Source organism: Chelonia mydas, chromosome 2 (genome assembly GCF_015237465.2).
Source record: "Chelonia mydas isolate rCheMyd1 chromosome 2, rCheMyd1.pri.v2, whole genome shotgun sequence".
NCBI lineage: Eukaryota > Metazoa > Chordata > Testudines > Cheloniidae > Chelonia > Chelonia mydas.
Window position 1 is genome coordinate 160,572,548 of NC_057850.1, and position 17,517 is coordinate 160,590,064.

Here is a 17,517-nt window from a genome sequence, read left to right on the forward strand (position 1 = left end):
CTCCAAAAGATTATTTTCTATCTTGGTGGGTGAAGCCAGCTGGCAGATTAGAATTACAAAGAGATTTAAAATCCACATTTCTAGACAATTTCAGGATTTTAAGCCCTCTTCAAAATAGTCTGATCTCCAGATAATGGAAATTCAAGCTACTATCAAATGTCCTCTCCTGTCTTACAGTATGCATGCTCCTACAGTAAATAACATGAATAGTTTCATTGATCTTTCAATGAATAACATTAACTTTCTTAATGTAAAGTATGTTTCCAGAGATGTGAGGTAGGTGACCAGTGAGCCAGACTGCTTATCACTAAGTAAGTGATCCTGTGAATAGTATATTGTTGTCATAGTTTCAGCATTACGGTGGCAGAATTTAGCCAGATATTTAGCACATGCCAAAAAATGAGTCAGAAAGATTGCGTGTCGGGGGAGTGCTGAGATATCTCTGACCCACAGTATCTGATACCCACATTTAGTACTTGTGCACCAGAAATAAGGTTGTCTTTTCAATGGATTAATGTTGCATTATTCCACTCTTTAATGTGCTTTGGTTTTCTGTGTGTACTTTTGAACCATAGTACTTGCAGTCTGAAAATGACTGCAAAAAAATCACTCCGTGACAGTTCCCTATTTATTCTCTTTCTCTCAATAACTTCCAGACTAACACTGTTCTGTTTACATGTAAAAAAAAAAATAAACATTTTCTAACTGCCAGCCTTGTTTGTTCAATCTGGGATCAGAACGTCAAACTGTTGCATCACCAGCCATAGCAAATATTCAACAATCAGGCTTGAGATGATAATTTTACTAATGATGTATGAGGTTGAAGAGAATCTAGCCTGGTCTTTCTAAGTTGTAGTAGCTCTGTTATGCTAATCAGAGTAGGAACTTGTTTTTCCTCAGTAAATAGATAAGACTCAAAGTCACACAGGGGGCACAGATGTTGAATTAGAACGGGGTGGGCAAACTTTTTGGCCCGAGGGCCACGTTGGGGTTGCAAAACTATATATGGAGGGCCAGGTAGGAAAGGCTGTGCCTCCCCAAACAGCCTGGCCCTGCCCCCTCCCACTTCCTGCCCCTGACTGCCCCCCTCAGAACCTCCAACTCCCCCTGCTCCTTGTCCCCTGACTTCCCCCCTTCTGGGCCCCCGGGACTCCCATGCCCTATCCAAACCCCAACCCACCCCCCCCCCCGATCCCTGACTGCCACCCCGGGACCCCCCGCCCCCTTACCATGCCAGAGTCAGCCAAGCCACCGAGCTGCCCGGCAAGAGCGACAGGCCAGAACGCTGGCGGTGCTGTGCGCTCAGGCTGTGGGGGAGGGAGGACAGTGGGGGAGGGGCCGGGTTAGCCTCCTGGGCCGGAGCTCAGGGGCCGGGCAGGATGGTCCCGCGGGCCGGATGTGGCCCGCAGGCCATAGTTTGCCTACCTCTGAATTACAAGGTGACTTTGTCACATGGTCAGTTTTATAACTATAATCACCTGTAAAGTTCAGCAGTAGTGACCAACATCATAACATTCAGTCAGTCCAATAAGTGAGCCTTTATCTGTAAGCTAAGGACTGCTAACAATCCGATTAGAATGCTGCATTCTCCATACTTTTATTTCTTCAGTTGTGTGTTAATCAGTAGTCTGTTATGATTAATATATACTGTAAATACTTGTTATCAAATCACCCCTTATTGTAATATGGTTGTGAATCTGAATTAGAAAGGTAGGTGCTATGTATGGTACTCTTTCTTGCAGTAATCACAGTTAAATCTTGCCTTAGGAAGAACAAGTAAATACCAGGGCACATTTCCACAATGCATAGGGATTTTGTCTGCACAGTATTCACTGATGGCTGGTGAGGTTTCCTGTCCCAATCACTAAGCATTGCTTTAATAAATGTACCTGGTGCTGTAATTAATTTTCTATTTATGTAGCTTAATGCAACTGCATCTGAAAAATCAGCATACAGAGTCTTTGAGACAAATGCTCAGGCAACAACAGGCATACAACAGAACTCTCTTTTTGAGGTTTTGCTGTCAACATACATTCATAATTCATTGACCTCCATTTTCACTATAGGTCTCTATGATTCCCTCTTTCCTCGCCATGTCTGGAGTCACCCTTACTTTTTGAGTTCCTGGGATTGTTTTTAATTCTTGGGTGACCTGACATGGGGAAGGAGGGCCAATGGCAGGAATTTGGTTTCCTCAATGGAGCAGGGAAGCTGGATGGAGCTCCCACGCATGAAACTCTCAAAATATTGGAACCAGCGGTAGTCATAGCATTGGTGTGACTGGGGAAAAAATGCAGACTGATCATCTAGTTTAGACTACTTATCTGCATTGGCCTTTGTTTCAACCCCCCCCCCCACACACACCACCACCACCACCACCCACAATGCACACATCCAGTGATGAGCTGCCAAAATCTTAACAACCGGTTCTCTCCTCACCCCAAGAGGGGATCGTGCCCTGCCTCTGTCCCCTGGAACCCCTGCCCCATCCACCCCCCTCCCCCCGGAACTGGGCAGGAGGGTCTCGTGGGCCACCATAGTGGGTGCCCACCCACCCTGACCGCCCCTAAGAGCCAGAGGGACCTGCTGGGGGGGCGAGGTGGGGAGTCCCAGGGGTGTTTACCTGGGGTGGCTCCCAGGAAGCATCCAGCAGGTCCCTCTGGCTTCTAGGGGCAGGGTAGCATAGCTAAGGGGGGAGGAGGGGGAGCGGCCGCTCCCCCCACTGATCACATCAAAAGTGGCGCCTTAGGCACTGACTCCGTGGGTGCTCCGGGGCTGGAGCACGCACGGGGAGAATTTGGTGGGTGCAGAGCCCCGCGCCCGGCCCCAGCTCACCTTCATTCCACCTCCTCCCCTGAATGCGCCGCCCTGCTCTGCTTCTCCGCCGGCCCGCCCCCCCTCCCCCGGCTTCCCGCGAATCAGCTGTTTGTGCGGGAAGCCTGGGAGGGCTGAGAAGCAAGCGGCGGCTTCCTGCTCAGGCCCAGGGAGGCGGAGGTGAGCTGGGGCGGGGAGGGCATGAGGAGGGCCACCCGCACCGCAACAGGTAACCTGAGGGGCGCGCAGGGTAACTGCTCCCCATCCCAGCTCACCTCCGCCACCCTGGGCCTGAGCGCAAAGCCACCGCCTGCTTCTCAGCCCTCCCAAGCTTCCTGCATGAACAGCTGATTCGCAGGAAACCAGGGTGGGGGGTGGAGAAGCAGAGCAGGGCCGGGTGTTCGGGGGAGGAGGCGGAGCGGAGGTGAGGTGAGCTGGAGCTGAGCAGGGAGCTGCCGATTGGGTGCTCTGCACCCACGAAATTTTTCCCGTGGGTGCTCCAGCCCCGGAGCACCCACAGAGTCGGCACCTAAGGCACCACTTTTGGCTAGTTGTTAAATTTAGAAGCCCTTTTAGAACCGGTTGTCCCCTCAGGGACAACCGGTTCTAAAAGGGCTTCTAAATTTAACAACTGGTTCCAGCGAACCGGTGCAAACTGGCTCCAGCTCACCACTGCACACAGCCCATGACATGAGCTTCATATAACTTCTCAGCATAGCTGGAGGCCATTACAACCTGTTCATGGCTGAAAATACGAAGGCAAATCCTATTCAAAGGTCTTTAAAAGCGATCTCAAATTATTATTATTATTTTTTTTTACTGTCTGTCTTTTAGTGAAGTTTTAAATGTAAAAGTTTTTGAACGGTCTCTTGAGAGTTTGTTGAAGTTATGTTTGGGGGTACAGTAAGTACTTGTTCTCATTCTCCTCTCCCATCCTCCTCTACCCTCCTGGGAGAAGTGAGAAACACACACACACAAAAGTTGTTTAATTTTTGCTCTTACTTCTGCACTTAATTGGTTTTACTGACTACATTTTTGATTGGGGGGATTATTGCGCACATGCAGCAAAAACACTAACTAAATAGAGCAAGGATTGAATGCGTAAGTGTAGTTTGACTTCTGTATTTGGGGGGGCAGCTCTAGTCAGGCCAATGGGGCCATGCATAGGGGGGGGCAAATTTCATGCCTATGGCTTGCAGTTGTGGGAGGGTGGGGCAACATCCCATCAACCCTCCCTCCCCAACTACGCCTATGACTGAATGGCACATTCTGTATTTACTGTGGACCTGACATATACTTTCCTTTTCATTATGGCTCTCACAGCTTTGTGAAATTAGTCTGCAAAGTCAGTAATTAACTTCTGTCCAATGTAAAGAAGAAATTGTTTTACTTTGTTCTCTCTGTTGTCCTCTTTTCTCTTTTCATCTTGTTTGAGTGCTTTACATCTACATGAAATGACAGAGGTTCTGAATGCTGAGGAAAAAATATCTTGGTACAACTGTGGACAATTTTTTTTTTGAGTAACTTCTTTTGGCACTTGATACCCAGCCTATGCCTTTATGGGTACCAGAGAAATTACTCCTGGGTCCCTCGGAGCATAGCTCATATTTCAACATCATCCTAGCTCTCTCAGCGCTAACCGATCTTGTCTTGCTGTTGCCATTTGCTTCTCCAAAACACACTGTGCTGTTCTGATAAATGTAATAAGACTTTCTGCTAGATAAGGCTACCAAACTTTAGGATCCATCATCACAAAAACCTAGGTACAAATACGCCTACAGGTAAGTATGATCCTTAAGATGGATACTTCTAATCAGGATTTGTTGTACAAATATTGTAAACAGATCAAACCTGGTCACCCTGCTACCAGAGGTTTAGTTCACAGAAAGGATTTTGCTAATTATCCTTTTCCATCTATTGCTCTGCAGTCTACTAGTTGAAGGTAGTGGCCCTGAAGCCCTCTCTTTTTCAGGCTATATTTTTACTTTGATTTGTTCCCTAAATTCCTGGTGATTTTACTTGCTATCAGTGGTACTAGAGCTCGATGAGCTGGGGAGCTCCTTGGTCATCCAGTGGCATTGCAGAAAGCCATAACGCATTGCCCTAATATCATACCTGGATACCAACTGGGGATAATTTTTGACCCCCTGGCCATATATCGTCTTCTCTTTCTTTCTCCTGCTCTCTGTCTGCACACGTGCCTCTGTTGGTATGCTTGTGTGTATGTGTGTGTGTTCTTCTGTTCTCGCTCCTTAGAAGGAAGCAAATATCGCTCCTACCTCTCTTCTGGCCCATAACCCTCATCGAGGTGGATGTTCCTTGATGCAAGAGCATCCACCCTAAACCCCTTTTTCCTCATGCTCAGTGGTACAGGTAGCCTTCATGTAGTGGTGGATTAACACATAAGCCCCTGTGCCCATGGGCCCTGAACAATTTGGGGGGTCCCGCAGGAGTGCGGGAACCTGTGTAGAAGAGGGGGGCCTGTGTCCTCACCCCCAGGGCACACCATCCAGGGCAGGTGGAGGGTCCGGGGCTTCCCCAAGGCTCCCTGGGCCACTCTTCTCATGGCCTGGCTCTGACGCCTGGCCTGGCCAAGGGTGGGGGACTCAGTGGGAAGAGGAGGAGCAGGAGGTGGGGCCCTGGGGGTGGGGGGTGCTAAGGCTCACTTCAGCCCCCCACTGGGAAGAGGCTGGAGCTCCTAACAGGGGCTGCGCTTCACAGTGGAGGAGCTGACCAGCTCCCCTGCTGCGAAGTGGAGCCCCTGCCGCCACTTCCATGAAACTGGTTTGTGCTGTGCAGGGCTTGAGAGAGGTTCTATGACCTGAGGGCCCACTGTGTCTGCAGAGGAGGAGCCGGATTTTTCCAAACAACACACATTTTAATTATTTAATATGGTTTTTAGTTTTTAAAAACCAGAAAATATGCCTACTGCACAGGCATGAATGCAAAATTAGTAACTTAAAATTGACATATGAAGGTTGCGTTCAAATTGAACCCAGATATATGCAATTAGAAATCAATCACATAGCTGTATGGTCCTGCATGCTTTACTCAGGCTTATTAGAAAAATAAGATGAAAGCTACACATTGCCTTTCCTATGGTTAAATGCTGACAATCTTAAAAGGGGATCTTAAATTAAAAGATTTCTGGATCTTAGGAGTCAACCATCATGCACTTAGGAATAAATTTGATAGTAATCCTAGTGATCTGAATTATAACCCCTTCCCACCCCCAATTTCAAGCATTTCTAGACCATCTGATAAATCATACTCATAATATTTGGAATAGCAAAATTAAACACCGTATTAGAACTACATAATACATTGGTAGACTAAGTGTTGTATAGTTGAGACAAAGTTGCTTCTTTCCTTATCCTTCCACCAAATGTAGTAAGTAAAATCTCTTTCCAGCTCTTCGACTGATTTGCATGTGACTTTAAGAAAACCACTTAAACTAGTCATGCTTCAGTTTCCCCATCTATAAAATAAATTTAAAAAATGGACTTCATAAAATGTTTTAAGATCCAGGGATGAGAGTTGCATACATGCAAAGTATTATACTTTATTTTTATTTAATTAATAGAGTAGATTTCTCTTGTAACTGACAAGACAATATCAGAAGGCCAGATTCTGGTGCTGGAATGATTGAAAGGTTAAAAATGAGTAATTTTCTTCAGCTATGCTCTCTCCCTTTTTTGTCAAAGCTCTTTTTTGTCATCCTTAAATATATGATCAACAAGAGCCTCAGCATTTTTTGTTGGTTTGTTTTGGTTAGACGCTCCGGAATTCTTAGGGAAGAGATCCGCAATTCTAACTAAGTAGCGATTCTAGTGTAACACTGCTGAGAGACTAAGGGCAGGCAGGACGGTCTCGGGTGCTGTCTGTTCCTGTGGTTTATTGGGCTCTGTTGAGACAGAGACTGTATGAATCTGCTTGCACTTGTGAGAAAATGAAAGGGTGACTCACATAAAACACACTGATTGACTGATAGTTGGTATAGAATGATAAAATGGGCTTTGATCAGTTGCTCTGAGGCAATTTGTGATAGAACTTTATTCTGTCCTTTGAGCATTAAGGGAAATAAGCAAGCTATTGCTACCTTCCCATCCCCATCCGCACCCATATTACTGTGCCTTGCTTGCAACACAGGAGTCTGATGCTGGTGTTATTCCACTGACTGCAGTAATATTTGTTAGGATATGGATATTCAGGCCTGTCTGTAAAGGCCTATACTTTAAGAATTTAGGTATATGTTTAATCATTTAGCTAGTTATAGAGGTATAAAAGAAAGAATCAAACTAAATTTCCTTTTACATCTTCTAGGCTCCTCTCTTTATCTGAAAGTGATAGATCCGATCACCTTTCTAACAGCCCCAGAGTGCCTTATTTCACGGGTGGGCAAACTTTTTGGCCCAAGGGCCACATTGGGGTGCGAAACTGTATGGAGGGTCAGGTAGGGAAGGCTGTGCCCCCACCTCATCTGCCCCCTCCCACTTCCCGCCCCCTGACTTCCCCCCTCAGAACTCCCGACCCATCCAACTACCCCTGCTCCTTGTCCCTTGACCGCCCCCTCCCAGGACACCCTATCCAACCCCCACTTTCTCCCTGTCCCCTGACTGCTCCCTGGCCCCTCTCCAACCCCCCCTGTTTCCCATCCCTAACCACGTCAGAACCACCACCCCATCCAACTGCTCCCTGTCCCCTGACTACCCCCCCCGGGACTCCCTACCCAACCCCTTCACTGCAGCTGCCCCCTTACCATGCTGCTCAGAGCTGCCCGCACGGGGGTGTGGCTGGGGGGAGGGGGCACAGTGGGGAAGGGACGGGGGCTAGCCTCCCTGGCCAGGAGCTCAAGGAATGGGCAGGATGGTCCAGTGGGCCGGATGTGGCCCGCGGGCCATAGTTTGCCCACTTCTGCCTCATTTCAATATGACTGGTTTGGAATGTGAGGATGTAACCATATGCTTCCCATCTTATGGCTGCTTCCACTGCTTAGCCAAAGGCCTTAGCTTAAGAACAGGGCCTCAGATTGTTACAGTGAGAGAAGGCCCTTACACAGGCAGACAGTGATTTTGATTCTTTCTTTTATACCTCTATAATTAGCTAAATGATAAATGTACAGTAATGCCTCACTTAACGTCCTCCCGCTTAGCGTTGTTTCAAAGTTACATCGCTGCTCAATTAGGGAACATGCTTGTTTAAAGTTGTGCAGTGGTCCCTTATAACGTTGTTTGGCTGCCTGCTCTGTCCACTGCTTGTAAGATTTTTGTGGAAGAGCAGCAACTTTACAAGGGAGCATTCATAGATATTTAGGTCAGAAGGGACCATTATGATCATCTAGTCTGACCTCCTGCACAACGCAGGCCACAGAATTTCACTCACCACTCCTACAAAAAAAAACTTCACACCTGTGCTATTGAAGTCCTCAAATTGTAGCTTAAAGACTTCAAGGAGCAGAGAATCCTCCAGCAAGTGACCCGTGCCCCATGCTACAGAGGAAGGCGAAAAACCTCCACGGCCTCTTCCAATCTGCCCTGGAGGAAAATTCCTTCCCGACCCCAAATATGGCGATCAGCTAAACCCTGAGCATATGGGCAAGATTCATCAGCCAGATACTACAGAAAATTCTTTCCTGGGTAACTCGGATCTCACCCCATCTAATAGCCCATCATAGGCCATTGGGCCTATTTATGAATATTTAATTACCAAAACCATGTTATCCCATCATACCATCTCCTCCATAAACTTATCGAGTTTAATCTTAAAGCCAGATAGATCTTTTGCCCCCATTGCTTCCCATGGAAGGCTATTCCAAAACTTCACTCCTCTGATGGTTAAAAACCTTCGTCTAATTTCTAGTCTAAATTTCTTAGTGGCCAGTTTATATCCATTTGTTCTTGTGTCCACATTGGTACTGAGCTTAAATAATTCCTCTCCCTTTCTGGTATTTATCCCTCTGATATATTCATAGAGAGCAATCATATCTTGTGCATTGCACAAGTTCCTCTTCTCTGCCTCCTCCCCCTCCCTCCCAGCACTTCCCCCACCTCCAAACAGCTGTTTGGCGGTGCTTAGGATTTTCTTGGAGAGAGGGGGAGGAGCGGGGAAGCGCTGCATCTCTGCTCCTCCCCCCCCCCGCCTCCCAGAAAGTCCTAAGCGCGAAGAACTGGGAGGGAGGGGGAGGAGTGGGGAAGCACCATGTCTCCACTTTTTCCCCCTCCCTCCCAGAAAGTCCTAAGTGCTGCCAAATAGCTGTTTGGCAGCGCTTAGGACTTTCTGGGTGGGGGCGGGAAGGAGCGGGGATGCGGCGTGTTCCGGAGAGGAGGTGGAGTGGGGGTGGGAAGAGGTGGGCCTGGAGTCGAGCGGGGATGGGAAGAGGTGGGCCTGGAGCATCCCCTGGCAAAGTCGGTGCCTGTTCATCTCCGAGTAAGCTGCTGCTGCGGGGAAGGCACTTCCTAGCGTCCTTGTCTGCAGCGAGCTGTGCCTGTGTGGGGTAAACCAGGGGCACTTCCCAACCACAGTACAGTACTGTACAGTATATAATGCCTTTTGTCTGCCCCCAAAACATTTCCATGGAAGCTAACCTCCCCGCATTTAAATTAAATCTTATGGGAAAATTGGATTAGTTTAACATAGTTTCACCTAAAGTTGCATTTTTCAGGAACATAACTCCTCATTTAACGTTGTAGTTATTGTATACCTAAATTCTTAAAGTATAGACCTTTACAGACAGGTCTGAATATCTATATCCTAACAGTGTTATTCCTGATTTACAGTGGTGTAAGACTGAAGGAGCAGAAATTATACAAACAAACATAAATGGGACCAGAGTCAGGACCTCTTTCATGTACTGTGTGTTAATACTGGTGGTTTAAACCACGTGCACACCTCTCCTAACCATCCAAATTAATTTGGCCCCCTGCTTCTAGATGTCATCTGATGCCGTCTTCACTGACAGAAAAGATATTTTTTTTGCTAAGGCTGTCAAGCGATTTAAAAAAAAATTAATCACGATTAATTGTGCGATTAAAATAGGGTGACCAGATTTCCCCATTTTGGGGTCTTTTTCTCACGTAGGCACCTCCTATCCTGATTTTTGACACTTGCTATCTGGTCAGCCTAAATTTAAAAAATTAATCGCGATTCATCTCACTGTTAAGCAATAGTAGAATACCATTTATTTAAATATTTCGGATGTTTTCTATATTTTCAAATCTATTGATTTCAATTACAACACAGAATACAAAGAGTACAATGCTCACTTTATATTTATTTGTGATTACAAGTATTTGCACTGTAAAAAAAACAATTTTTCAATTCACCTAATAAAAGTCCTGTAGTGCAATCTCTTTATCATGAAAGTTGAACTTACAAATGTAGAACTATGTACAAAAAAACCTGGATTCAAAAGTAAAACAATGTAAAGTTTTAGCGTCTGCAAGTCCACTCAATTCTACTTCTTGTTCAGCCAATCGCTCAGACAAACTAGTTTGTTTACATTTGCAGGAGGTAATGCTGCCTGCTTCTTGCTTACAGTGTCACCTGAAAGTGAGAACAGGCGTTCTCATGGCACTGTTGTAGTCAGCGTCACAAGATATTTACGTGCCAGATGTGCTAAAGATTCATATGTCTCTACATGCTTCAACCACCATTCCAGGGGACATGCATCCATGCTGATAACGAGTTCTGCTCGATGACCATCCAAAACAGTGCGGACCAACACCTGTTCATTTTCATTATTTGAGTCAGATGCCACCAGCAGAAAGTTGATTTTCTTTTTTGGTAGTTCGGGTTCTGTAGTTTCTGCATCAGAGTGTTGCTCTTTTAAGACGTCTGAAAGTATGCTCCTCACCTCATCCCTCTCAGATTTTGGAAGGCACTTCAGAGTCTTAAACCTTGAGTCGAGTGCTGTAGAAATCTCATATTGGTACCTTCTTTGCATTTTGTGAAATCTGCAGTAAAAGTGTTCTTAAAATGAACAACATGTTCTGGGTCATCATCCGAAACTGCTATGATATGAAACATATGGCAGAATGCAGGTTAAACAGAGTAGGGGACAAACAATTCTCCCCCAAGGAGTTCAGTCACAAATTGAATTAATGCATTATATTTTTTAATGAGCACCATCAGCATGGAAGCATGGCCTCCAGAATGGTGGCCAAAGCATGAAGGGGCGTATGGATGTTTAGCATATCTTGCAATGCCGGCTATACAAGTGCCATGCAAATGCTTGTTTTAACTTTCTGGTGACATTGTAAATAAGAAGCAGGCAACATTATCTCCTGTAAATATAAACAAACTTGTTTGTCTTTGTGATTGACTGAACAAGAAGTAGGACTAGGTGGACTTGTAGGTGCTGAAGTTTTACATTGTTTTGGTTTTGAGTGCAGGTATGTAACACAAATGAAGGAGTTTTTTTAAGTTGCACTTTCACAACAACAAGATTGCACTACAGTACTTGTATGAGGTGATTTGAAAAATACTGTTTATTTTGTTTATCATTTTTACAGTGCAAATATTTGTAATAAAAATAATATACACTTTGATTTCAATTACAACACAGAATACAATATATATATATATATGAAAAAGTAGAAAAACATCCAAAATGTTTAATAAATTTCAGTTGGCATTCTATTGTTTAAATGTGTGATTAAAACTGTCATTAATCGCGATTAACTTTTTTAAATCATGGTTACTTTTTTTTAGTTAATTGCATGAGTCAACTGCAATTAATCGACAGCCTATTTTTTACAGAGAGATAGCTAATGTGCATGCATTAGTTGGCTCACTGTTAAATGCTATTGGAGACAAGGCACAGATGGTTCTTACTGCAATGTCAGACTCGGAACTATACCCCCACCTGTGGTTGACCTCACGTAGCTACATCATGGTAAAACTACAGTGCCTTGCCTCCATTAGCATTTACCTGTGAGATAGCTGAATGTGGTTTAGTTGCCTTGCTGTAAAAGCACATCTTTTTCAGCAGTGAAGACATAGTCTTTGTTTGAGGAAGAAGGGTAGGTTTTTCCTTCTCTTGGTGCTGTTAGCCTCATGACCAGAAACCAATAATATTTTTTAAAAGCATGCAAATTGTTTTGTGACTTTAGGCCACCTGGAATTGAAAACCCTGCCCGTTTTTATCACTGTTTATAGTAATGAATTCTCAAATTACCCATAGCTGTTTTGGAATGAAATGTTACTCCTTGAACTCTGGTGGTTAGATATTTTTAATAGGAGAAAATATGTGAGCCAGCCTACTGGGAAGTAGTTTACAAATATAAAACTGCCTTGAGTACAAAATTTGTTTACACATATACCTTGGGTTTCTTGCTATGAAAAGCACTGTAAATTCCCCATGTTGTTTGTTTTTCATAAAGAGTAACTTAGAATGAAAAGGTGCTTACAAAGTATTGCCAATTATTTGTATTCTAACTTGCTACACAGAGGATTTTCTGATTTAAAAATTTGTTGTCTGTCTTTTTCCCCAACCATTTACGAAATCTGTAGGGTAGTCTGAGAGTTATCTCTGTTCCAGAAAGTTAAAGCATTAGGGACATCTACAATATGGGGCCTGATCCTGCAACCTTTACTCCCATAATTAGTCTCTTTGACATCAACAGGACTGCATATGTGCTTAAAGTTCATCATGTGCTTAAGCATTCTGTTAGATCAGGACCTAATTGCATAGGATTTGCAGGATGGGCCCATGTAAACAGATCAACCTGGAGATAAGAAAGGTGTATATGACAATATATTTCTCTTAAGTTTCTTATCTTTTCACTTTTGTCTTTGCTAGAGATAGACCTGAGTCATGAAGTTCAGGATCTGGATCTGAGCTTTTCTAAGCTGGGGTGTTCTTGTCCAGAGAGCTGATTCATACCAGTACAGAGGCAGTGGAAAGCAGTCATTAAATTTGTATTCAGGGTTTTGGTTTGGTCCGAGCTCTTGTGACAAATGGCATATGGTGGAACAAAAAAGAACAGGAGCCAAGCGAAAGTGCTTCTAAATTTCAATATAGTGTGTGAAAAACAACTTGACATTGATCTGCTTTTCCCATTTCCTTTTCCCCCCTCAGATTTCAGATTCACTAGAAATAGCTAGTATTACTAAAACTGACCAAAAATTGAAATTTCCATCCCAAATTAGGACAAAGCCTTGAAATATCAAATTTTTTCCTGGGACAGAAATGGTTAGACAGTTTTTAGTTTTGGCATGTTCATCAAAACAAAACGTTTTGACATTCCCAGACTGAAACATTTTCATTCAGTTCAACAATCTAAAATATTTTGAGTCAGGTCGAGTCAACCCCAAACAAACAATTTTATTTTGATTTTCCCAACAGGAAACCCAAAATGTCAGCAAAATTGAAATTTTCCCACAGAAAATTTTGATTTGGTTGAAACTGTGTTGTCTATTGAAAAATCATTTTGAGGGAAAATTCCTGACAAGCTCTTATTATTACATTATAGATAACTTAATACTGCATATTTTAAAAAGTGCTTATGAGCAGAAGACTGGATGGGGGATTGGTTAGGACATATGGAGCCTTTCATCCTAAAATTAATGGTTCCAATCTGCCCAGGTCAATACTGACTCAAAGCTGCTGTTACCTAATGGCTCATATGAAATTAGTTAGTGATTTTGATTTAGCAAGGCACCATCAGAACTGACACCTTTGTTGGCTGTCCTAGAAGACAGGCAACTGACTGAACAGGCTATGGAGAACTAACTACCCTTTTGCACCTGGTCTGGCATGAATGTACGTGCTTCAAAGCATTGAGGGAGGATTTTGCCCATCCCCTAATAACTGTGGAGAATATGTGTTTGAGGCCCATTTACTCAGGCTTTGCATGTGGGTCAGGACTGGTCCTATATAAATTATTATGTAGAGGCCTACACGAGGCTTCACAGATAAAATGTGTCTTACTACTTAAAGTGAGACAAGCTTTGTTCTTTCTTTCTAATTTAGCACCAACATTGGGGAATATAAATTCTGTGACCATGAACAGAAAACAAATGTAAGCATTTTAGAGCTGAAAATCCGCAAAGAAAATAGGAAACGAATACTTGAAATTAAAAGTTGGGAATTCTACTGTAAGAGTCCTCAGCAACTTGGATACAGTGATTCCTAAATGTGATGTATGTGGGGTGGTCAGGGGGATTCTGCCTGGTCCTTCTGCAGGTGCCCAGTAGGCTGAGGATGCATGAAGCTGCCTACCCCTGCACACAGTTTGCTTGGCCTGTGTAAAGACCAGCAGATTGCACTGAGGGAAGCATAGAGACCAATTTTTTCCTATTTCTCTGCGCAACGCATAGTGCCCAGCATGCAGGTAAATCCTGCTGCTTATGATGCACATAAAGGGGTGTATCAGCACCCATGGTGTCTGTGGGGATACTCCAGGAAATATTCCCTATCTGTTCATCCATTTTAGGTACGTATATGACCTCTATTACCTTAGTATCTGAGGACCTCATAATCTCTAATATATTTATCCTCACAATACCTCTGTGAGTTAGGGAAGTTCTATTATCTTCCAACCCTAATCTTCTACGATTCTATCATTATCCCTATTACTGGTGGGGGAACTCAAATGGAGGGAGACTGTGGTTATATATCTACACTGCAATCTAGAAACCTGCAGATGGCCCATGCCACCTGACTTGGGCTCATCGGGCTCAGGCTGCAGGGCTGTTTAATTGTGATGTAGACATGAGAGATCAGGCTGCAGCCTGAGCTCTGGGACCCTCCCACCTCACAAGGTCCTGGAGCCCAGGCACCAGCCCAAGCTCGGATGAATACACCCCAGTTAAATAGCCCCTTAGCCCAAGCCCTGTGAACCCAATTCAGCTGGCGTGGGCCTGCTGTGGGTTTTTAATTGCAGTATAGACATGCCCAAGTATTCTGCTTCCCAAAGACAGATTGTCTTCTATTGCTTCCCTGTTGTAGTGTGGTTCTATACTACTCATTCTGAACTGGGTTTAAAAGAGACAATCTAGCACATACTTACTCTAAAACAGTGGTGGGCAACTTGTGGCCCACAGGCCCCATAAGGCCCATTAGGGTAATCTGATTGCAGGCCATGAGACTGTCTGCCGGCGCAGCTCGCAGTGGCTGCAGTTCACCTTTCCCAGCCAATGGGAGCTGCGGGAAGCAGCGGGTCACAGGGACATGCTGGCTGCCGCTCCCACAGCTCCAATTGGAACAGAGAACCGCAGCCATTAGGAGCTGCTGGGGGGGGGTATGTCTGCGGATGGTCTACATCAGCAAAATGTCTCACGGCCTGCAATCAGATTACCTTGATGGGCCGCAGGTTGCCCACCACTACTCTAAAACATTTCCATCTCTGAACAGATGGTAATCAACATGGAGACTGAATTTGGTCATCGTCTCGGTCAGAAAGTGGTTTCATCAGGGTATGGCAGAGTTACTTTGAAAAACAAACTGCGCAAGGTCAGATTGCAGACAATCCCCTCAGGCTGTGTTTAGCACCTGGCTAGATGTGCACTACACTATCTGAGTGGCTATAAATCCTTCATATATATTGTTCATATAAAGACAAAAACCCAAGTGATTTCAATCAGCAACAGGGGTTTTCCTGGATTAAATTTCTTTCTCTAAGAATTATTTAAGAATGAAGCGAAATTATGAAGGGATGTTTTCTCTCAGTTCTCTGTGCTCTCCCCCCCCCCCCCCCCCCGAAAAAATGTTGCCATGCACATATGTAGAAAGAAAACAGTAAATGGTAGAGCTACTCTTTCGATGCCTTTTAAAAAATAATTAACATTAATCTTCTTTTTAAACACCCAAAGGTGTACGTTCCAAAATTTGTATTAGGAGGAGATTTACACAAGGGAGTTAGGTGCCCAAGTTCTATTTGTATCTTTTTAAGATCTCTCCCTTAATCTATTCAGTCATTTTCTATAGCACCCATCAGTACTAGTAATATATAAGCAGTTTTTAAATTAAATATCTGGGCATAGAGTCTCCCTAATGGACTTGCTTGGTGTTCTGTGCCCTCCCTCTCATGGTTGCAAGATAGGAGGCATTGCTTTAGAATATAATATGTGTTGTGTGTATGCCTAGCTAAAGAGGTCAGGATGCAGACAGTTCATGAGCTGGACTGTAGACTCCTTGCATGTTCTCCAGCTCTGCAGCAGGTTTTTTCACAACATTGGAAGGGAGGTTGGAAAGTAAAGTGGAGACGTGAACAGTAAGTCTGTAGCTGTGCAGCTCTACCAGCCAAAACCCTGCACCTGGTGTAGAATCTACAACACTAGCTGTAGAAAGGTTGATCTGTTGATTTTTGACCTGAAAGATTTTTTTCCCCTTGATTCCCACTATATCCCCTGTGCCTTCCTGGGTTCTGTGCTCAGGACCAAGATTTGGTGCCTAGATCTTGGTACAAAAGCAAAACTTCGGAAACAAACCTGGAGGTAGTGTGGCCTAGTGGACAACACACGAGCATATGTCTAGGAAGAGCTGGGATCTATTCTCTGGCACTGCCAGGGGCCTGCTGGGTGACCTTGGGCAAGTTGCTTGCCCTCTCTGCACCTTGGTTTCCCCATCTGTAAAATGAGAGTGATGATAATACTGACCTCCTTTGTGAAGCACTTTGAAATCTACTGATGAAAAGTGCTAGATAAGACCTAGGTGGTTTTATTATGACGGTGGTCTGTCACTTTGCTGTCTTGGGGGTTGGACTAGATGACCTCCTGAGGTCTCTTCTAACCCTAATCTTCTATGATTCTTTATGCTTCATCCAACAGTGTGGTCTGCCATGGAGCTGCCTTCAGTGTTCCTGTGGGTTTTATGGTTAGGATTTTCAAAGGCACTGAAGGGACTTAGGTCCCCCAATCCTGTTGAAATTCAAAGGGAGATGGGTGTTCTATTCCTTTTGGAGCCTTTGAAAAATCCCAGCCCATGCTCAGGGGAAAAACAGGTGTGTATTAAAATTCCAGGCACAAAGCTGCTAATGCAAAGTTGAGGTTACACAGTTAGGCATACAAAAGTCAGGAAATATATATAAAGAAACATGCAGATACCTTAGGGGACCTTACTTATGAAGCCAGAGTTTCCATCATGTCATAATACATACTAGTCTGCCCCTCCTTCCAGAAGTATTTTTGGGCTCCAGTTACATCTGCCAGCAAGTGGCTGAGTGGGACAGGAACACATGGAGAGGATCATTTGACAGATGCTGTACAGTGCTGATTGTGATATTTGCAGTGTACACATCTAAATGCCAATGGACTCCACCTACCTTATACATGAGCCTTAGCAATATTTGTCAAGTGCTGGTCTATTCCTCAGAACACATGCCCAGGACATATAGTGAGGGAGATCTGCATGTACTGCTGACCGGTAGAACGCAGCCATGTAGACATTTGGTGCAGACTCCCAATCACCTGAAATGCTATGTAGGCTTGTCTGGCGCAGTGCTTATGGCACACAGCTTATGTTGCTGTGATTTGGCAGTGGTGTCTGCCAATCTCTCATATGCTGTTATTCAGGCCTTTATCTTTTTATTAAAGCTATGTGAAAATATACCACCCATAACCAAGTATAAACATAATTCATTCAAGAAAAGATCATTGGGATAAAATATAGGTAACTCTAGGTAGGAGTGGTTATACTTCATTCAGTTTCTATTCGCTCTTACAAGTTTCAGATTTGTGGCACGGCAATGGAGAAGGAGAATG

At 44.3% G+C, this 17,517-nt stretch overlaps 1 protein-coding gene across 11 annotated transcripts in view; it reads left to right on the forward strand.

The window, feature by feature from the left end:
• The window catches only part of COBL (cordon-bleu WH2 repeat protein), a 334,912-nt gene that overhangs the window by 105,204 nt on the left and 212,191 nt on the right, over nt 1-17,517 (forward strand). The gene's annotated exons all lie outside the window — the stretch shown is intronic.